Source organism: Diceros bicornis, chromosome 30 (genome assembly GCF_020826845.1).
Source record: "Diceros bicornis minor isolate mBicDic1 chromosome 30, mDicBic1.mat.cur, whole genome shotgun sequence".
Taxonomy (NCBI): domain Eukaryota; kingdom Metazoa; phylum Chordata; class Mammalia; order Perissodactyla; family Rhinocerotidae; genus Diceros; species Diceros bicornis.
Genome location: NC_080769.1, coordinates 14,185,031 through 14,208,352, shown reverse-complemented (window position 1 = coordinate 14,208,352; position 23,322 = coordinate 14,185,031). Strand labels below are relative to the sequence as shown.

The 23,322-nt window shown below is 46.2% G+C and overlaps 1 pseudogene; it reads right to left on the bottom strand.

The window, feature by feature from the left end:
• The window catches only part of LOC131394240 (adhesion G protein-coupled receptor E1-like), a 737,363-nt pseudogene extending 714,791 nt beyond the window's left edge, over positions 1-22,572 (bottom strand).
• Between the last annotated feature and the right edge of the window lie 750 nt (positions 22,573-23,322).

Sequence of the window (23,322 nt, the reverse complement as noted above, 5' to 3'; positions counted from 1 at the left end):
GGCCCAAGAAACCTTCCTTCTTGTGAAGTGAAACCCGAATAGGTAAGACAAATAAAAGAGGTGATAATTTGACTGAAAGGAGAGTGGAAGACCATGGCCTTGTTTTCTGGCCCTAGATGGGGATTCTGAAAGGTTCCTAGAGCCCTTAGAGCTGTGTTAATCTCTCTAAGATCCCTTTCCTCTTTATGCCTCTATTGTTCTGCTTCTAACAATGTCAGCAGCTAGTAAAGATCAACGAATGAGAAGAAATATAATATTTCTAATGAAAAGAAGCATGCATTTCCCCGGGGATTGAAGACTATAAAATGTGTTCTGCTGTATGGTAGACCCTCCGAAGATGGAGCCATCAGTTCTTCCATTTCCTGTATGCACATGTTGCTGTCCCAGTGAGATGGAGAGTTTATTTCCCCTCCTTTTGGATCTAGGCTGGCCCTGTGACTGTGACCAATAGAATGTGGTAGAAGTAACACTTGGGGACTTCCAAGCCCAGGCCTTATGAGAACTGGCAGTTTCTGCTTTCTTCTTCTTGGAACTTTCCTTCTTGGAAACCAACTGCCATGCTCTGAGGAAGCCCAAGAAGCCATGTGGAAAGGCCCACTGAGGGCCCTGCCAGAGATCAGCACCAACTACCAGTCACATAAGCGAGCCTACTTTGGACCGGCCAGCCATCTTAGTGCCCCAGAAAAACCATGTGGTCAACCCATGGAATCATGAGCAAGAACAGATGGTTGTTGTTATAAGCTGCTACATTTCAGAGTAGTTTGACATGCATTGAGAAGTCCTCAGCATGGCTGGGAGAATGACTGGTACATTTGAAAGCCTCTGGTTTCTCAGGGGTCCAAACATCAGGCAAAAAGAACCCAGGCAGGCAGGAGCAACTGTGTTCTCTCGGGATATTGGTGCAGGTGGAATTGGGACCACAAAGAGTCAAGCTCCTGGAACACTCATCCATATCTAAGCAGAAAACTGGTCTAAGTCAAAAGGATGAAGGATGCTGAGGCTGCAGCTGCAGTGCACAGCCCCACCACTGACTGAAGCCAATGGGTTTCCCTGGCTCTGGTCCCACCTTCTTAAACACATTTTTGTCGTTACAGAAAGGAAGCATTTAGAGGCAAGTTTATGACCCAGGCAAATCTTCTGATGAGGGTCCTCGCAGCTCAGGATAAAATCCAAACTCCTCATTAGAACAGGCAAGACCCTGAGAGTTTGTTCTCACCTACGCTCATCTTTTGCCTCTAAACCCTTCATAATTCACGATCCAGATTCATTGATTACCTGTGAATTCATGAAGGCTCATTATCTCCTCACATGAAGAAGAATGGTTGAGACCCAAAGAACTGACCAGCAGAACCCAACCTAAACCACCAATGCATGAAATCAAGAGCTAAATGAATGGTGCTAGTTTTTACCCATTGACTTTCAGAGTGATTTGTTACTCAGCAATAGCTAACTGCTACAAATGGACCAGAAAAATCAGAGATGACTTCGAATATCTCTGACTCCAAGCCAAGGGAATGTGATAAGGGCTTGATCACTCCATGCCCTGCTGAATGAAGTCATCCTCCCTATAAATGAAAGAGGAAAACAATAGAACCACCCTAGACTCAGGAAGATGGAGCCATGGTGTCTTTGTGAGAATATCCTGGCTGCAGTGTGGAGGATGGATTTGAGAGGGGAAGACTGGAGAAAGGGAGAGACCAGTGAGGATGCTGTTACAGTACGGATGCAGCCTGAATAAAGGATGGAGAAGAGTGGAGAGATTCAAGACATATCTAGCAGTTAGATTCTCTGAGACTTGATGACCGATTTAATATGGAAGGGGAGGGAGGATGAGGGTAACTCTCAGGTCTTAATTCAAATACCTTTTAGGAAAAAGTGCTGAGGTTTGAGTCTGAGCTCTCCCTATAACACAGTATCTCTACCTCAGCATTACTGGCATTTGGGACTGGATCACATTTGGTCGTGGGGGGGCTGTTCTGTGCATTGTAAGATGGTTAACAACATCTCTGGCCTCTACCCACTAGAGGACAGTAGCACACACAATCCAATAACAACAGCTGTGGCAATCAAAAATGTCTCTAGACATTGCCAATGTCCACTGGAGAGAAAATCGCTATAGAGATGGAGCCCCCGCATTATTCGCAGGAACTGCCTGACCCACTGCTTAAGTCACAGTAGGCCCTCAACGGGAGTTCAAATCATGATTCTTCCACCGAATAGCTGTGCATCCCTTGGCAAGTCACTTCACCTCTCTGAGCCTCTGTGGTCTCATTCCTAAAATAAGGATCATGATCACTACCTAATAGGATCATGAAATGAGGTGATTCTTAATTAAGTAGGTAAATAAAGAAGGGCAGGCCCTCTGTGCCTTCACAGGTGGAGTTGTTAGAGAAGAACCCATCTCGACAGCTGCACCTATAGCTTCCTAAGGAGTAGGAACACTCAGAACGCTCTGCGAAGATCCCACTGGAGAGGCATTCATTGATGTCTAGGAGCAGTGGAGGAGAGTGAGCAGACAAAAGATTGGGTGTCTACAGTGAGAAACACATGTACCCAACTCAATGATAGCTTTCCACCAAAGACCATGCCTGAGAGCCTGAGAGCATTACGTGTACAGGCAAAATGACCTGGATTTCCCAGGTTCCAGTTGGTTCCAGTAGGAGAAGAGAAACCGCGCAAACAGCTGCACTTGTACCTCCCTGGCAGGTTTTGGCAGATTGAGTTAAGACCACATTGTCACGGGTTTTGAGAACACTCATCTATATCTGGATAGAGAAAGAGTCAGAGTTACAAAGTTGCCTCATCTTGTGAAGCCCATTGTATTTTCCAAAGATGGTTGAAACAATGTTTCCCTCCCATATGTCCTTCATTCAGTGAGACCTTGGTACTCCACCCATCAAGTAGTGGGGTCTATATTCCCTCCCCTGGAATCTGAGCATGCTTGTGACTATGGTGGAAGTGACACCAGGTCATAAAAATACCATGCTTAGTCAGAAGAATGTCATGATAGGTCGTAGAAATATAATGTAATTCCTTCTTCTCTTGAGATGCTCATTCTTGGAAATCAGCTGCCATACTTTGAGGAAGCCCAACCAGCCATGAAAATGCAGCTCAATGGGGAAGAACTAAGACATCCAGCCCGCAGCCCTGGGGGAGCAGCCAGTCAAACAGCCAGCACCACCTTGCCAGCCTTGTGAGTAGACCCTTTTCAAAGTGGATCCTCTAGCCTCCAGTTGAGCCAACTCAACTGACACTGTGTGGAATAGGGACAAGCCATCCTCTCCAAACTCAGCCCTAATAGCAGATTCATTCATGAGCATAATGAATGATTACTATTTGCAACTAAATTTGCAGGTGGTCTGTTACCCAGCAACAGATAACTCGGACACTTGCAAAGCAAATTCTAGGAATTTACTCATTGAAGGACCCATGGAATCGTGCAGTCATGGAACCATGGGGTGGCTCTCCACAAATCTATTTCAACCCTGCTCTGACAAGTTACTCGAAATAAACCCTTGCTAGGTACTTGTTATAGAAGCACAACTTCAAGGCAAGTCTCCTATAGCTCCCTCCCAGATCACAGGGATGCTCATTCAGCTTTCTTTCAAGTTGTAAAACATTAGAAAAACCTAAGTGCCTGCCAATAGAAGGATGACTCAATTTGGAGTTGACATAAAGAATAAGGTACATATTCCTTCATTCAACAAATACATATTAAATACTCACAATGTATCAGTCACCATACTGGGGGTCAAAGACATAGAGTAGACAAAATAGTTGCTGTAGTATCCATCATTTTCTATATGGTTAATATTGATTTCACCCAAAATTTAAACACCAGGGTTCATCAGCACTACTGAGCTGACTGAATAACCCATGAACTGTAGGCCAAAGATAAAGAACGATGTTTGGGGATCCCTGGAAACTAACTGCAAAAGTGATAGAAATGCATCATCTTCTTCAGAGCTCAGCAAACTACATCCCATGGGTCAAATCCAGCCCACCATCTGTTTGTGTACATAAAGCTTTATTGGCACACAGACACATCCATTCATTTTTGTATCATCTCTGGCTGTGTTTGCACCACCACTGAGTGGTCATGACAGAGATCGTACGACTTGCAACTTCCAGAATGTTTATTATGTGGCCCCTTACAGAAAAATTGCCAACCTATGGTCTTATTCAGAGGAATAATCAGATTTTTACTGTCAAGAGGAGAACTGGGGTTTAAATATAAGGAATGCTGACAGAGAACTTAGCTCCTTCTGGGAATTATGTTACTTTATATTATTTATGTTAATATAGCTCTTAATACTGCACATGTGCCTAGCACACTGCATACATTATTGCATTTAATCTTCCCAACTATCCTTGGAGTTGGATACTCTTATACGCCCGTTTTACAAATGGAACCATTGAGGCTTATAGAGATGAAATATATTTCACCAACATCTCTTAACTAGAGTGTGGCAGCTAAGTAACATGGTTGAGACACCCTCAGTAGAGTCAGAAAGACCTGGGTTTGAATCCCAGTTCAACTGCATGACCCTAAAAAAGTCATTTCAGCTCTCCAAGCCTCAGTTTTCTCATCTGGACAATGGAGATCATCAAAATGCCTCTAGTCCGTTTAATGTGACATTGCACATAAAGCACTTCACACAGGACCTGGCACTCTATAAATGTTGGAAATTCTAACTATCTCCATGGAAAGGCGGCCAAACAGTGGGCCCTCACAATGAAATCAGTGGGTATTTCTGGATATTGACAGGGAGCATGATTTTAATTTTAATTTTCTTCCTAATGCTAGTCTATAATCATTGGAAATTTTAGTGGCCAGGAATAATTCTCATGATGAAAGAAATAGAAAGTAAGAGCGAGAGAGAGAGAAAGGAAGAATGCAAAGAAGAAAGAAAGAAAGGAAGGGAGGAGGGAGGGAGGGAGGAAGGAAGGAAGGAAGGAAGGAAAGAAAGGAAGGAAGGAAGAAAGAAAGAAGAGAAAGAAAGAAAGAAAAGAAAGGGAAAGAGAGAGAGAGAAAGAAAGAAAGAGAGAGAAGGGAGGGAGGAAGGAAGGAAGGAGGAAGGAAAGCAGGAAGGAAGGAAGGAAATAAATAAATAATTAATATTTGGGGCAAAACCAAAAAGCATCTGTATCTGCTACCCAGCTAGATTCCACCTGCTTTTCCGACCACCTTTGAGGGGATGTGAACTCACCCTTGCATTCCACTCCTGGGCCCACGAACTGTGTCTCTCCGGTGCTGGACAGGAAGCCTTGTTCACAAGTGCAGTAGTAACTGTCCAAAGTGTTGGTGCAGGTTGCATGAGCTGGGCAGATGGTGGAACTCGCACACTCATTCACATCTAGGCAGCGTAGAAGGAAAAGGTTGCGTTAGCGCCCCAGAGCAGGGCTGCAAGGGAAGGCAGCATTTGAGAGTGAAGGAGACCACTGTGGGTTGAATTGTGTCCTCCAAAAAGAAGTGTTGAGTTCCTAAACCTGGTCCCTTAGAATGTGACCTTATTTGGAAATAGGGTCCTTGTAGATGCAATTAAGATGCAAGTTAATGTGGGATCATGCTGGAGAAGGATGGTCCCTTAATCTGATATAATTGGTGTCCATATAAGAAGAGGACAAGAGGCACAGAGACAGGCTTGGGGAGAACACCATGTGATGACAGAGGCAGAGATGGGAGTGATGCATTTACAAGTCAAGGAACACCTAAGATTGCAGGCAACACCAGAAGCTAGGAGAGAGAGACAGAGCAGATTCTCTCCCAGAGCCTTCACAGAAAGCACGGCCCTGCTGACACCTTGATTCCAGACCTCTGGCCTCCAGAATGTGGGACAATAATTCTCTGTTATTTAAGGCCGCCAGTCTACAATATTCTGTTATGCAGCCCGAGCTTCCTAACACAATGGACAAGAGAATTCATCTCTGTGTGTCTCAATTTCCCCATCTGTCAGACGAGGATAATAATACCCACCCCACAAGGTCATTCAGAGGATTAAATAAGGTGACCTCTGGAAAGCGCTCACCACAGAGCCTGGAACACAGTAAGTACTAGGCAAGCAAATCTTAACTAAAATAAAAATTAACCACTAACATGTCGAGCTTTCTTTGTGGCAGGTATTGCCATAGATCCCTTACATGTGTTAGCTCCATGAATGCTCATAGCAGCCCTATGAGCTATAAACTAATATTTCCACTTTTCAGAGGAGGAAACTGAAACTCAAAAATTGTGCAACGTCGCATAGATTGTGAAAGGCACGAGGATTGGAATCCGGGTTCTGTCTGGCTCTGGAATATTTGCATGACAGCTTCTCAGGCTGTCTTGAGTGCCAGAGTCTGGAAATTTGGTGATTAAATCAATGTCTGTCCTACGCAAGCCCTCCTTGAGCTGCCAGAGGTTGCAGCCTCATTTGGAGGCAGAATGTCATGGTGGTTGTGAGCATGGGGTGTGAAGTCACTCTTGGGCACACTCAGATCCTGACTCTCCTACCTCCTATCTATTTGGCCTTGGGAGGGTGATTCCACCACAGTGGAGGCTCACAGTCCTTGTCTGTGAAATGGGTGTAGAATATGACCAATACCGTCAGGTTGTTGGGAGGACTGAATGAGCACACGAAACAGAGAGCTTAGTGCCTTGACTGGGATCCTGCCTCCAGCCTTTTGTACCTGGTGTTCCCTCCTCCTGGAACATCCTTCCCCAGATACCCAATCTCTCACTCCCTCACTTCCTTTAGATATTGTCTCAAATATCAACTTCTCAGCACGGCCTCTTCTTACCACCGTGTTAAAATTAGAAACCCACCTCCGGAACTTTATATCTACATTTCCTGCCTTATTTGTCTTCATCTCCTTTAGGTATCCCTAACACACAATATGTTCGTGCTTCTATTATTTATCTATCTCCCTGCAAACAAGATGATAATTTCCAGGGGGACAAATATTATTGCCTGTGTTATTCACTGCTGTATTCACCATTCCTAGAATAGAACCTGCTGTATTGTAGATGCTCAAGTAGTATTGGTCGAAAGGTGCAGGAATGAATGAATCAATGAGTGAATGTATGAATGAATGATTATTAGCATCAGCTTTGCAGAAAAGTCTTTGAACTCAGCCGAGACATGCCCCTACTCATCACCCACCACTGCTGAATTTGCAAACAGAATTGGACCTGATTCCCCAACAGATCCCTCCACCTACTTTCACACGTCTCTCCTGGACCGCGGAATCTCATGTTTCCACTGCTAGAAACAAATCCTGGGTTGCAGACACAATAGTAGCTTCCAGGACTGTTGTGGCAAGTCGCATGCTCTGGGCAGGCTCTGGAATCCACACATTCATCCACATCTAGAGAGTGAAAGAGAAAACCCGGGTTGAGGCAGACGAGGAAATGAGAGCAGGAGACTGCAAGTGCAGACTTGCTCTACATGTTCTTATCTTGTGGCACACAGCACTGAGGCTCCCCACTACCCACATTCTCCCCTTCTCCCTAACCTCCCTTGCTGTTAGGTGGGACCATGAGAATAAATTCTGGCCAATAATATGTAAGGAAAAGGGTGATGAATAATTTCAAAACGTAATGATCACAGATTGCACAAATGGCCGTAGTCTTTTTTTCTTGGCATAGAGAAAAAAGATATGTTGAAGTGCGAAACCAGGTCTCTGAGAATGTGACCTTATTTGGAAACAGGGTCTTTCTAGTTGCAGTTAAGATGTAAGTTAACATGGGATCATGCTGGAGTAGGATGGTTAATCTTAATCTTATCTGATTGGTGTCTTTATAAGTAGAGGAGAAGGGGCACAGAGGCAGGCTTGGGGAGAACACCATGTGATGACAAAGGCAGAGATTGGAGTGATGCGTCTACAGCTCAAGGAATCCCAAGGATTGACGGCAACACCAGGTGCTGGGAGAGAGACACAGAGCAGATTCTCTCCTAGAGCCTTCAGAGAAACCACGGCCCTGCTGACATCTCGATTTCAGACCTCTGACCTCCAGAGATGTGAGAAAATAAATCTCTGCTGTTTAAGGCCGCCAGTCTATAATACTTGGTGATGCAGCCCAAGCTGCCTAACACAATGTGCAAGACAATTCATCTCTGTGTGTCTCAGTTTCCCCATCTGTCAGATGAGGATAATAGTACCCACCCCATAGGGTCATTCAGAGGACTAAATAAGGTGACCTCTGTAAAGCACCTACCACAAAGCCTGGAGCACAGTAAGTACTATGCAAGCAAACGTTACTAAAATAAAAATTAACTACTAATATGTTGAGCTTTCTTTGTGGCAGGCATTGACAGAGATCTCTTACATGCATTAGCTCCATGAATCCTCCTAGCACCCCTATGAGCTATAAACTAATATTTCCACTTTTCAGAGGAGGAAACTGGGGCTTCACAATTCTGCACTGTCACATAGCTTGTGAAAGGCACAACGAGGATTGGAATCCAGGTTCTGTCTTGCTCTGGAATGTTTGCATGACAGCTTCCCAGGCTGTCTTGAGTCTCAGAGTCTGTGAACTTGGGGATTAAATCAATGTGTGTCCTACGCAAGCCCACCTTGAGCTGCCAGAGGTTGCAGCCTCATTTGGAGGCAGAAGGGCATGGTGGTTGGGAGCATGGGGTGTGAAGTCACATCTAGGCACACTCAGATCCTGACTCTCCTACATCCTCTCTATTTGGCCTTGGGATGGTGATTCCACCACAATGGAGGCTCAGTTTCCTCGTCTGTGAAATTGATGTAGAGTACAACCAATACCATCAGGTTGCTGGGAAGACTGAATGAGCACATGTATGAGAGAGCTTAACGCATTAGCTGGGATCCTGCCTCCAGGCCTTTGTACCTGCTGTTCCCTCCTCCTGGAACATCCTTCCCCAGACACCCAATCTCTCACTCCCTCACTCCTTCAATCTTATCTCAAATATCAACTTCTCAGCACGGCCTTTCCTTACCACTCTGTTAAAAGTGGTAGAATCCCATCCCTAGAACCCTTTATCTGCCTTTCCTGCCTTATTTGTCTTCATCTCCTTTAACTATTCCTAACACACCAGATGTTCATGCATCTATTTTTTGTTATCTATCTCCCTCCACACTAGATGATAAGTTCCAGGAGAACAAATATTATTGCCTGTGTTAGTCACTGCTGTGTCCGCCATCCCTAGAATAGAACCTGGTGTATTGTGGATGCTCAAGAAGTGTTGGTCAAAGGGTGCATCAGTGAATGAATGTATGAATGAATGATTCAGCCAAGACCTCCCCCGACTCCTCTCCCACCACTGCTGTCTTTGCAAACAGAATTGGACCTGATTCCCCAACAGATTCCTCCACCTACCTTCACATGTCCCTCCAGGACCGAGGAATCTCGTGTTTCCACTTCTAGAAACAAATCCTGGGTTGCAGAAACAATAGTAGCTTCCAGGGCTGTTGTGGCAAGTCGCATGCTCTGGGCAGGCTCTGGGATCCACACATTCATCCACATCTAGAGAGTGGAAGAGAAAACCCAGATCAAGGCAGAGGAGGAAATGAAGACAGGAGACTGCAAGTGGAGATTCGCTCTACGTGTTCTTAGCTCGTGGCACGCAGTGCTGAGGCTCCCCAATACCCACATTCTCCCCTTCTTCCTAACCTCCCTTGCAGGTAGGTGTCGTGGTTAAAATAAATTCTGGCCAGTGGTATGTAAGCAAAAGGATGACAATAATCTCAAACATAATGATCATAGCTTGCAGAAAGGCTGTAGTCTTTCTTTTTTAGCATAGACAAAAAAAGTACACTGTTTATTTCTTTGTTGTTGTTCATTTGTTTGTGTCATACATACATACATCCACCCATCCATCCACCCATCCATCCATCCATCCATCCATCCATCCTTCCATCCATCCATCCATCCATCCATCCATCCATCCATCCATCCATCCTTCCATCCATCCATCCATCCATCCAGCCAGCCAGCCAGCCAGCCAGCCATCCAGCCATCTATCCAAGCAGCTGTCCACCTATCTATGCATCCAGCTTTCCATCTTTTCATCCATCTTTCTATCCATCTGTTCATCCATCTATTCATCCATCCATCCATCCATCCATCCACCCATCCATCCATCTATCCAAGCAGCTATCCATCTATCTATGCATCCAGCTTTCCATCTATTCATCCATCCAAAAGATATCTGCCACGAGAGTGATACTTCAATGGCCCGGTATATACCCCTGTATCCACACCTCAGGATGCAGGTTATGCAGTATGACGTAACTTTGACACTCCTCTCTTTAAATGTGGAGTTTGTTTCCCACCGCTGAATCCACCTGGCCCTATGACTTCCATTGGCCAATTGAATGCAGCAGAAGTGATGTGGCGCAGTTCCTAACTTTGACCTCTAGAGGCTTCTTTGCTTCTGTTCATGCTTTGGGCCTCCTGATTCTGCCACATGAACAAGCCCTAAACTAGCCTAGTGAAGGATGGAAGACATGGATCATCCCATATGAGCCCCAGTCATGTGCAACAGCCCAGCCCAACCACAGCTGACCACAGACACACGAAGAATGTTTGAGACCCAAAGAACTGACCAGCAGAGCCCAACCTAAACCACCAATGCATGGAATCAAGAGCTAAATAAATGTTAGGTTTTTTCAGCCATTGTCATTCAGGGTGATTTGTTACTCAGCAACAGCTAACTGCTAAAAATGGACTAGACAAATCAGAGATGACTTCAAATATCTGTGACTCCAAGTCAAGGGGATGTGATGAGGGCTGGATCACTCCATGCCCTGCTGGATGGAGTCACCCTTCCTATAAATGAATGTGGAGAACAATAGAACCACACTAGACTCCAGAAGATGGAGCCTTGATGTCTTGGTGAGAACATTCTGGCTGCAGTGTGGAGGATAGATAGAGGTGACAAGACTGCAGAAAGGGAGAGACCAGAGGGGATGCTGCTGCAATACGGATGAATCCTGATCCAAGGATGGAGAAGAGTGGAGAGATTCAAGACATGTTTAGCAGGTAGATACCCTAAGACATGATGACTGATTTAATATGGAAGGGGAAGGGGAGTGAGGGTAACTCTCAGGTCTTAATTCACATATCTTTTAGGAAAAAGTGATGAGGTTTGGATCTGAGCTCTCCCTAGGACAGAGTTTCTCTACCTCAGCACTACTGAAATTTGGGACTGGATCATTTTCATTTGCCGGGAGGCTGTTCTGTGCATTGTAGAGTATTTAACAGCGTCTCTGGCTTCTACCCACTAGATGACAATAGCACACACAACCCCAACACCACCAGCAGCTGCAACAATCAAAAATGTCTCTAGATATTGCCAATGTCCCCTGAGGATAAAATCGCTGTAGGGACAGAGCCCCCTATTACTCTCAAGTACTGCCTGACCCACTGCTTAAGTCACAGTAGCGCCTCAACAGGAGTTCAAACCCTGGTTCTTCCACTTAACAGCTGTGCATCCTTGGGCAAGTCACTTCACCTCTCTGAGCCTCAATTTTCTCATTCCTAAAGTGAGGATCATGATCCCTGCCTCAAAGGACCATCAAATGAGGTGATTCTTAAAGTAGGTAAATAAAGAAGGGCAGGCCCTCAGTGCCTTCACAGGCGGAGTTGTTAGAGAAGAGCCCAGCACGACAGCTGCACCTGTAGCTTCCCAAGGAGTTGGAACACTCAGAATGCTCTGGGCAGATTCCACTGGAGAGGCATTCATTGATGTCTGAGGAGCAGTGGAGGAGAGTGAGCAGACAAAAGATTGGGTGTCTACAGTGAGAAACACATGTACCCAACTCAGTGATAGCTTTCCACCAAAGACCATGCCTGAGATCCTGAGAGCATTACCTGTACAGGCGAAACGACCTGGCTTTCCAGGGTTCCAGTTGTTTCCAGTAGGAGAAGAAAAACCGCGCAAACAGCTGCACTTGTACCTCCCTGGCAGGTTTTTGCAGATTGAGTTGTGACCACATTGTAGGGGATTTTGAGAACACTCATCTATATCTGGATAGAGAAAGAGTCAGAGTTACAAAGTTGCTTCATCTTGTGCTACCAATTGTATTTTCCAAAGATGGTTGAAACAATGTTTCCCTCCCATAAGCCCTTCTTTCAGTGAGACCTTGGTACTCCATCCATAAGCAGTGGGGTCTATATTCCCTCCCCTTGAATCTGAGCATGCTTGTGACTATGGTGGAAGTGACACCAGGTCATAAAAATACCATGCTGAGTCAGAAGAATGTCATGATAGGTCGTAGAAATATAATGTAATTCCTTCTTCTCTTGAGATGCTCATTCTTGGAAATCAGCTGCCATACTTTGAGGAAGCCCAACCAGCCATGAAAATGCAGCTCACATGGGGCAGAACTAAGACATCCAGCCCACAGCCCTGGGGGAGGAGCCAGTCAACAGCCAGCACCACCTCGCCAGCCTTGTGAGTAGACCCTCTTCAAAGTGGATCCTCTAGCCTCCAGTTGAGGCTCAACTGACACTGTATGGAAGAGAGACAAGCCATCCTCTCCAAACTCAGCCCTAATAGCAGATTCATTCATGAGCAAAATAAATGATTGTTGTTTGCAACTAAGTTTGCCGGTGGTCTGTTACCCAACAATACATAGGTTCAACACCTTGCAAAGCCAATTCTAGGAATTTACTTCCTGAAGCACTCACAGAATTGTGCAGTCATGGTACCATCGTGGGGGGCCCTCCCCTAATTTCCTTCAGCCCTGCTCTGCCAAGTCACCCCAAATAAACACTTGCTATGTACTTGTCATGCAAGCACACCTTCAAGACAAGTCTCCTATAGCTCGCTCCCCATCATTGCACCTCTCCTAGAGAGATATCTGGAGCTGCCACTGTACATCAACATAAGATCACAGGGACGTTCATTCAGCTTCGTTTCAAGTTGTAAAACATTAGAAAAACCTAAGTGCCTGTCAATAGAAGGATGATTGGAGTTGACTAAAGATTAAAGTTCGTGTTCCTTCATTCAACAAATATCTATTTAACTCACAATGTATCAGGTACCATGCTGGAGGTCAAAGACATACAGTGGACAAAATCCTTGCTATAGTATCCATCACTTTCTAGATGGGGAACATTGATTTCACACCAAATTTAAACACCAGGGCCCACCAGCACTACTGAGCTGACTGAATAACCCATGAACTGTAGCTCAAAGATAAAGAAGGACATTTGGGGCTCCCTGGAAACCACAGTGATAGAAATGCATTCTCTTCTTCAGAGCTCAGCAAACTACATCCCATAGGTCAAATCCGGCCCATCACTTGTTCGTGTAAATAAAGTTTTATTGGCACACAGCCACGTCCATTCATTTTTGTATCATCTATGGCTGCTTTTGCACCACAACTGGAGCACTGAGTAGTCATGACAGAGATCATAAGCCTTGCAGTCTCCAAAATATTTACTTTCTGTTCCCTTACAGAAAATTTTGCCAACGTCTGGTCTTATTCAGAGGCATAATCAGATCTTTACTATCAAGAGAATAAGGGTCTAAATATAAGGAATGCAGACAAAGAACTTAGCTCTTTCTGGGAATTATGTCAGTTTATATTATTTACTTTAATATAGCCCTGATACTGCACATGTGCCTAGCACACTGCATACATTGTTGCATTTAATCTTCCCAACTATCCTGTGAGATACATACTTTTATACACCCGTTTTACAGATGGAAACATTGAGGTTTAGAGTGATTAAACATGCTTCCCCAACACCCCTTAACTAGAGTGTGGCAACTAAGCCACGTGTTTGAGAGATCCTCAGTAAAGTCAGAAAGACCTGGGTTTGAATCCTAGTTCAACTGCATGACCCTAAACAAATCACTTCAGCTCTCCAAGCCTCAGATTTCTCATCTGGACATTGGAGATCATCACAATGCTTACAGTCAATTTTATGTGACGATGCACATAAAGCCTTTCTCACGCAGGCTGGCACTCAATAAATGTTAAAAATTCTTATTATCTACTGGAGAGGTGACTGAAGGCACACCCCAAAAATGAAATCAGTGATTATTTCTGGATGTTGACAGATAGTAGGATTTTTATTTTCATTTTCATCCTAGTGCTAGCCTCTAACCATTGGAAATTTTTGTGACCAGGAATAATTCTCATGATGAAAGAAAGAAAGAAAAAGAGAGAGAGAGAGAGAGAAATGAAGAATGAAAAGAAAGAAAGAGAGAAAGAGAGAGAGAGAGGGAGGGGGGAGGGAGGGAGGGAGGGAGGAAGGAAGGAAGGAAGGAAAGAAGGAAGAAAGAGAGAGAGGCAGGGAGGGATGGAGGAAATCATATTTGGGGAAGAAACAAAAAGTACCCACATCTACTACCCAGCTAGCTTCTGTTTGATTTTCCTACCACCTTTGAGGGGGTATGAACTCACCTTTGCATTCCACACCTGAGCCCCTGAACTCTGTCTCTCCGGTGCTGGACAGGAATCCTTGTTTGCAAGTGCAGTAGTAACTTTTTGGAGTGTCGGTGCAGGTTGCATAAGCTGGGCAGACAGTGATATCCACACACTCATTCGTTTCTAGGCAGCACAGAAGGAAGATTTCGGGTTAGTGCACCAGAGCGGGGCTGCAAGGGAAGCCAGCATTCGAGAGTAAAGGCGACCGTTGTGGGTTGAATTGTGTCCTTCAAAAAGATATGTTGAGGCCCTAAACCTGGTCCCTGAGAATGTGACCTTATTTGGAAATAAGGTCCTTGTAGATGCAATTAAGATGTAAGTTAATGTGGGATCATGCTGGAGAAGGATGGTCCCTTAATCTGATATAATTAGTGTCCTTATGAGAAGAGGAGAAGAGGCACAGAGACAGGCTTGGGGAGAACACCATGTGATACCAGAGGCAGAGATGGGAGTGATGCATCTACAAGTCAAGAGACACCGAGAATTGCTGGCAACACCAGCAGCTGAGAGAGAGACAGAGCAGATTCTCTCCTAGAGCCTTCAGAGAAAGCACGGCCCTGCTGACACCTTAATTTCAGACCTCTGGCCTCCAGAACTGTGAGAGAACAAATTTCTGTTGTCTTAAGCCACATGGTTTGTGATAACTTGTTACAGCAGCCCTAGGAAACTGGTTAGTCAAGGACCTTACAGACCCTAGACTTTGCCGCTCAAAAGTGTGGTCCGTGGGTGGGCAGCATCAGCATCGCCTGGCATTTTGATGGAAACAGAAAACCCCAGGCCCTGCCCCAGATCTACTGAATGAGAATCTGCATTTTAGCAAGATCCTCAGGTGATGTGTGTGCACAGGAAGTGTGAGAAGTACTGATCTGGACTCTTGCTTCTCCAAGTGTGGTCCGCAGACCAGCAACATCTGCCTCACCTGGGATCCCCGAGAGACCTTGGAAAATCAGGTGCTGATTCAGCTGGTCTGGGGGACCTGAGTCTCTGCATTTCTAACAAGCCTGTGACTGATACTGATGATGCCAGTCCATGGACCACTCTGTGAGCATCAGAGCTCCAGACAGAAGAGTATGCGAGTCAAAGCTGCAGCCTTTGGAGCAAGGACCACCTGGGTTAAAGCTCCCACAGGAAACATCAAAGCAGGGAATGGTGGCTACTCCCCCACACCCATCTCCCCCTCTTCCTTTTATTAAAATGACCACCCATTTAAGCTTCAATCCCAGCTTCTCTTGTAGCTACGTGTGGCCATGTGGCTAAGTTCCAGCCAACGGAAATGAGCAGAAGTGATATGTGCACCTTTTGGCCACACCCTTAAAAAGAAGGAGCATGGTCTTCACTTCTCCTTTCCCTTTCACCTGGGCTGGAACATGGACAGAATGAGGTGATCTGTCCATAACCGTGGGGATGATGCTTTGGAAAACCTCCACACCGAGGGACGGAGAAACAACAAGATGGAAGGCACCTGGGAGCTGAGAAGATCTCAGACGAGGTAGCCCTGTCACCTTGTTCCATCCTCAAAGTGGAGATTTATGAGAGGGTGAAGAATAAACTTCTAAGAGATAAACATTTTAAGTTGTTGTCATTTGGTTTCTATGGAAACAGTCAAAACTACATCCTAGCCACCCCAGCCCTGGGACAAGTGAAGTTCACATCTCTGTACCTCCGTTTACTTCTTTGGCCCTCAACTCATGTCCAGTGAGTTCCCAAGCCCCATTGATTCTTCCTCCCAAATATTCGACATCTACCCACATCTCTCCATTTCCATGGCTATGCTTGGTACAGATCTTCCCCTGGATGCTGCATCCCCTACATCCCCTACAGCCCCTACACCCTCCACTGTTCCCTGCAATCATCTCTGAATGCAAATCTGATCACCCACCCCCACCCCTGCCTACAACACTCCCTGTTGCACTCAGAATGAAAATGCAAGTTACTTAATATGACCTGGAAAGTCCCCAGTGACCAGACCGAACCACATCTCTCTTCACTCTCCATTTCTAGCCTCCCCAGCACAGGGCCTTTGCACATGCTGTTCTGTTTTCCTCTGCTTTGCCTGGCCAGCTCCTATTCATTCTCCAGTTCTTGCTTAAATGTCACTTCCTCCAAGAAGCCTTCCCTGACTCCCCCATAGCTCCCTGTGCTCTCTGTTTATGGCACTTATCAAAATTATAATTGGTGGATTATTTGAGTGGTTAGCTTTTTAGTGATCATCTCCTCTACTACACTGTGAGTTCCAGGAGGACAAAGCCACAGGTGGGGGCAGGCTTCCAGGTGCTAGGGAAGGGACTCACTTGACACTATCATTTCTGTGTTTGGCAGAATAATGGCCCCCCGAAAGATGACCACGTCCAAATCCCTGGAACCTGCAAATATGCTATGCTACATGGCACAGGGATATTAAGGTTGCAGATGGAATTAAGACTGTTAATCAGCTGACCCTGAGATGGAGAGATTAGCCTGGGTTATCCAGGTGGGACCAACACAATCACAAGCATCTTCATAAGAGAAAGGTGAAACCAGGAGAGACAGAGTCAGAGTGAAGCAATGTGAGAAAAACTTGACCAGCCCCTGTTGGTTCTGGAGATGGAAGAAGAGGGACACGAATAAAGGGATACAGTTGGCTTCTAAAAGCCAGAAAAGGCAAGAAAACAGATTCTCCCCTAGAACTTCCAGCGAGGAATGCAGCACTGCTGACACCTGGATTTCAGCCCAGTGGGACCCGTTTCAAACTTCTGACCTCCAGAACTGTAAGAATACGCTTCTGTTCTTTCAAGCCACCAAGTTTTCGGTGACTTGTTACAGCAGCAATAGGAAACTAATACAACTTCCATTATATGGATGTGGAAAACTGAGCCTCAGAGAGGTTAAGTAACTTGCCCAAGGGCACACAGCCGGTGAATGGCAGCATCAGGCCGGTGAAAACCCTAAGTGCATGATTTTCATTACTTCTACATGACAAGAGGTAGGTCTGGCTGGAAATGGAGTAAATTTTCAGGCAATATATAAGATAATTCTACATAAAAACTTTTGTAATTGGTTGTTTAAAGTTTCTCTCCCTGATTGTGAGCCCCCAGAAGAGATGTGTGACCATCTTACTTACTACTGCATCCCAAGTGCATAGAATAGCGCCTGGTGCATAGTCGGTGCTCAATGATTAAGACCTCACTGAGAAGGTAACATTTGAGCAAAGATCTGAAGGAGGTAAGTGAGCTATGAAGCTAATTAAAGCAGAGGAAACAGCAAGTGCAAAGGCCCATTGGCAGGACCACACTTTGTGATTTTGGGGAACTACAAGGAGGCCGATGTCGTTGGAGTACAGTGGATAAATGGAGAGTGGGAGGAGGTGACATAGCAAGATCATGCAGGATCTGCTGGACCACTGTAAGACTTCAGCATTTTATCAGAGCAAAAGGGGAGCATGGGAGAGTTTTGAGCAGAGGAAGGACAGAGCATGACTTTAACGTGATCCTTCTGGCCATTGGTTGGAAGATGCACTGTAGAGGGACAGAGGCCGGATGACCAGGGAGGAGGTGACCACACTTGTCGAGGCGAGCGATGATGGTGGATACAACCCAGGTGGGAGCTATGGAAAGCTAGGATTCTGGATTTATTTTGAAGGTAACGTTAACAGGATTTGCCAGTGGATGGGATGTGGGGCGTGAAATAAATAGAGGGGCACAGCGAGAATGCCAGCATCAATTGGTAGGATAGGACATCATAGGAAAACTCTTTATAAAGTGCCATGAAAACGTAAGAGATAGGGCCAGCCCTGTGGCTTAGCGGTTAAGTGGGCGCGCTCCGCTGCTGGCGGCCCGGGTTCGGATCCCGGGCGCACACCGACGCACCACTTCTCCGGCCATGCTGAGGCCGCATCCCACATACAGCAACTAGAAGGATGTGCAGCTATGACATACAACTATCTACTGGGGCTTTAAGGGAAAAAAATAAATAAATAAAATCTTAAAAAAAAAAAAAAAACGTAAGAGATGGATTATCATTATTAGGGTCTTGAGACCCAAGCTCTTTGCTCCCTACAGCATGATTTGTTTATTTCCCTTCCCTGCATGATGCCTCAGATAACATCTTGCTTCTCATTTCCAGCTTCCTCTTTCAGCTACGAAGGCAACATTTCTCTTTGCAGACTTCCGGCACGTTATCACTTGTGGTCTCTCAACTCTGAGCTTCCCATTACTCACAACTCAAATCCACCCCAAACCAGACTAGCAACCCAGTCATGTCTGACTGGGCACTTGTCAACCTCTCCAGCTCGTCTCCTATCCTGTCCCATCAGCCATGCTCACTTTCACTCAGTTCTCCAAATTCCTTCCAGTCTCAGCCCGCAGATCTTGAGACTTGCCAGCCTCCATAATTGTGTGAGCCAATTCTCTATAATGAATCTTTACGTATGTGTGTGTGTGTGTGTATACAGATATATAGATATCCATCCTATTAGTTCTGTTTCTCTGAACAACCCTGACAAATACAAACACCTACTATACACCAGGCCCTATTCTAGGCACTGTGGATTCAGCGGCGGAACAAGACACACAAAATTCTCCACCTTCACAGAGCTGATAATCTGGAGATGTGGGGGTGAGGGATACAATGTCAAAAATAGAGAGGTCACTAAGAAGACGACACATGAGCTAAAACATAGAGAAGGTGAGGGAGGGAGCCACGTGTATATGTAGGGCAAGAGCTTTCCAGGCAGAAGGAACTGCGTGTGCAAAGACCCTGGGACAGGACTGTGCCTGGCATGTTGGAGGAAGAGTGAGGAGGCCCGCGTGGCTAGAGCAGAGGAAGCGAAGGGGGAGAGGGGGAGGAGGGGAGGGCAGGAAGGGGATAGGGGAAGATTGTGCAGGGCCTTGTGAGCCACGAGGAGGACTTGAGAGTTTACCCAGAGGGAGGTGGGAGCCCTGAAGGGCTGTGGGCCGAGGAGGGATGGCCCCTGACTCTGGGGTTCACAGGTGCCCTCTGGCCGCTCTTGGAAGGGCAAGGAGTGGGGATACCAGGGCACAGGCCACTTCAACACCCCAACTGAGACACACACATGATCTTCAAAACAATTTAATGGTCATTTAACTGACCTAAGCAGAAAATGAGACTCAGAGAGACAAAGGAACTTATTAAAATACAAATAGAGCTTTCATTTCCTAAGTGACTTCCGTGCACCAGGCCCCTTCCATGCATTTTCTGCAGTCCCCACAGTAATGTGTCAAGGTAGTTGACCAAGTCATCCTGGCTTTCCCAGGATTTTCCTGTTGTTAGCCCTCAAAGTCCAAATTCCTGGGATCCGCCCCCCCCATCCCAGTCTGGGGCAAGTCAGGATGGTCAGTCACCCTGCTTCAAGGTAAACGTTACAACTTCATTTTACAAATGTGGAAACGGATGCCCAAGAGAGTTCCCGTAGCCTGCCCCAGGCCACACCACAAGTCCGAACGCAAGAGGAGAGCAAAGTAGAGGGGATGAGTGCAGGGAGGGAGTCCAGGGGACCCGCCATGGTCCTGGCTCTGCCCCTCACTGGCTCCCAGCTTCAGCCCAGCCGCAGCCCAGCCACTAACAACCAGATAATACGCGTTTCTCCAAGGAGGAGGAGGAGGAACAGAAGGAGGAGAGGAGGAGGGGGAGGAGGGGAAGAAGGGGAGGGGGAGGCTGAGGGGGTGGGGGAGGAGCGGAGGAGAAGGAGGAGGCAGAGGAGCAGGAGGAGAAGGAGGGGAAGGAGGGAGGAGTGGGAGGAGGGGGGAGGAGGAGGGGGAAGAAAAGGGAGAAGGAGGGGAGGAGGGAGAAGAGGAGGAGGGGGGAAGAGGAGGACGAGAGGCAAGAGGAGTGGAAGAAGAGGAAGGGGGAGAGGGAGGAGGGAAGAGGGGAGGAAGGAAGAGGGGGAGGAGGGGAGGGAGGAGGAGGGGGAGGGAGGAGGGGAGGGAGGAGGAGGGGGAAGGAGGAGGAGGGGAGGAGGGGAGGGAGGAGGAGGGGAGGGAGGAGGAGGGGAGAGACAAGGAGGGGGAGGGAGGGGGGAGGGAGGAGGAGAGGGAGGAGGAGGGGAGGGAGGAGAAGGGGGAGTGTTAACATAATGGAGCGCTTACCATGTTCCACGTACCACTCTAAGCACTGCCCGTACACATCTCATTTAATCCTCATCAAAACCCTGTGGAATTAACTCCTCTTACCCTCATTTTCAAGGAAACTGAAGTCGTGGGGAATTTATTGAAATGCCTGAGGTCCCCAAGGCAATGAGCACCAGAACCAAGATTTGAACCCAGGAAGAGTGACTCCAGAGCCCCCCTCTTAGCAACTCCACATGGAGGGGAGTCCTCACAACTATCCCATTAGGTAGGGGTCGTCCCAATACCCACTAATCAGATGATGACACCGAGAGATGGAAGTGCTTGCCCAAGGCCTGATTGCCTTCAATCTGGGGGAGTTTCTTACCAAAAGCCGTCCCTGTCAGATTCAGCAGCCGACCTGCAAGCAGAGGACAGAGAAGTGATTAGCTGCCTTGGAGATCTGGCCATGAACCACCCTCTCACCCAGCCAGGCTCTGTATTTCCCTGGGGGCCAAGGTCACGGTGGCAAGTTCTGGAAGCAGGCGTTGGTATGTGATGAAGAAAACCCAGTCTCTTCCTGGAGATTTACCTGCATCAGCTCATGAGTTCTTCACACCTTGCCAGGTGAGACAGGTGGGACAGTAGCCACTCTTGGCACCACCCCCATCCCCTGTACCAGGTTGGCACACTCGTCTGACAGCTGTTTCACTGCTCCAGAAGCGATGACAGACAGATGCAGGAGTGTAACAGCGCAGCCATCCCCTTGCCTCTGAGCAGGTGAACGTCTCTGGTGCAGTTCACACTCTAGAGCTCCGGCGGGATGGGCTGTGGCTAAGCCTTTCCTGAAATGCCTTCTGAGTGGCTAGTTTCTCCCCCTGCCCTATCCTGCTTCCCTCACTCCTGCAAGTGTCTGCAAGTGCCTCCTGAGAGCCCTCTCTTCATGAATTACTCACACCAGAATCCTCATCTCAGGCTCTGCTTCGACGGAAACTAACCAAAAGCAGATGGTAATCCTTATTTTTGTTTCTTTTGTTTTTATCTTTTTTTAAGAAGGTAATAATTGCTTGTTGTAAAAAAAATTCGAACAATGCAGAAGTGTATAAAATTAAAAGTGAAGGTCTCCCCGTCCCCCATCCTCATACCCAGAGGTAACAATTGTCAAAAGCTTGAGTGAATCCTTCAAGGCTGGGTCCTATTCACAACTCAACTGTGCAAATATACTATCAAATAGAAATGAATTTATAAATTCACACAATTTTCTTAACACAAATAGAATCATGCAATCTACAATCCGCCGTGCTGTCTAATACAGTAGCTACTATTTACACTTAAATCTATTAAAATTAAATAAAATGAAACATGCCATTCCTCAGTATATCAGCCATTTTTCAGCTACTCAATAACCACATGTGACTAGTGGCTGCTGTGGATCTAGAACATTCCATCATCATGGAAAGTTCTGTTGGACAGCTCTGTTCTATTTCTACTTGCTTTTTCACTCAACAGTATGTCTTGCAAACCAAGAGGAGCAAAATTTGTCAGGCATTGAAGCTGTACAATGGGCACATGGGTGTTTGTTATACTGTCTTCGCTGCCTCTGAGTGTTTAAATATTTCTATAATAGAAATTTAAGAAAATAATACATTTTGGGCAACTTTCCATGTCAGTCCATATAGACCTAACTCATGCTTTTTTTTTTTTTTTTTTTTTTTGTTGTTTTTTGTGAGGAGATCAGCCCTGTGCTAACATCCGCCAATCCTCCTCTTTTTTTGCTGAGGAAGACGGCCCTGGGCTAACATCTGTGCCCATCTTCCTCCACTTTATATGGGACGCCGCCACAGCATGGCTTGCCAAGCAGTGCGTCGGTGCGCGCCCAGGATCCGAACCAGCGAACCCCGGGCCGCCGCAGCGGAGCGCGCGCACTTAACCGCTTGCGCCACCGGGCCGGCCCCCTAACTCATGCTTTTTAACAGCTGCATAGTATTCCATTGTATCCATGAGCTATAGCTGCGCCAGAAATAGCTAGGTAGCCAAAGATCAAACAAAAACTCCACACTCCCCTTTCCGTGGTGTGGAATTGTCACTAGGAGGCAGCCGCCCAACCATGGACTACATTTCCCAGCTCACCTTGCATCCAGGTATGGTCATGTGACCGTGAGCAGAAGTGACATGTGTCACGGCCTAGGCCAGGCCTAGGCTTTTATCAAGTGGGTGTGCCTTCTCCACTGTTTCTTTCCCCTTCTGCCACTGTCTGCAGAAGACTCTGAGACCCTAGCTTGGCTGAGCCCCAATACAGAAGGATCTGGGTCCCTGAATCATCCCATGGAGGAAAGCCACTCACTAGCCAGAAATATCTGCGTTGGACTCTTAAACAAACAAGAATTAAATTTCTTTTTATTAAGCCACTGACTGTTTTGGGTTTATTTGTTACAGTAGCTGGAGTTACTCTAACAAACACAACAATTTACCCAATCAGTCCCTGAGTGTAAGCAAACATTTAGTTTATTCCAGGTTGTTACCAGGATAGTATTAACATGCCCATTCTTGAGTATATAGCAAGGTATCTCTGTATGTTATATGACTATCTCTTTGGAGTAAATTTCTGGATGAGCGGTTGCTGTGTCAAGTGTATGTCCGTTTTTATAACATTTTATTAAGTGTAATATATATAGAAAAGTGCAAGTGTCATAAGTGTACACTTGGATGAACTCTCACGAAGTTAACACACCTGTGTTTATGCATTTTTAATCCTGATAGTACAGAATTTTCTCAAACGTTAAGCCTTTTGAATTCCCATTTATAAATTCCTTGTACAACCCTCTACCATACATTTCTCACACTCTCTATGTGGGGCACATATTCTTCATTTATCCATCTAACTTGC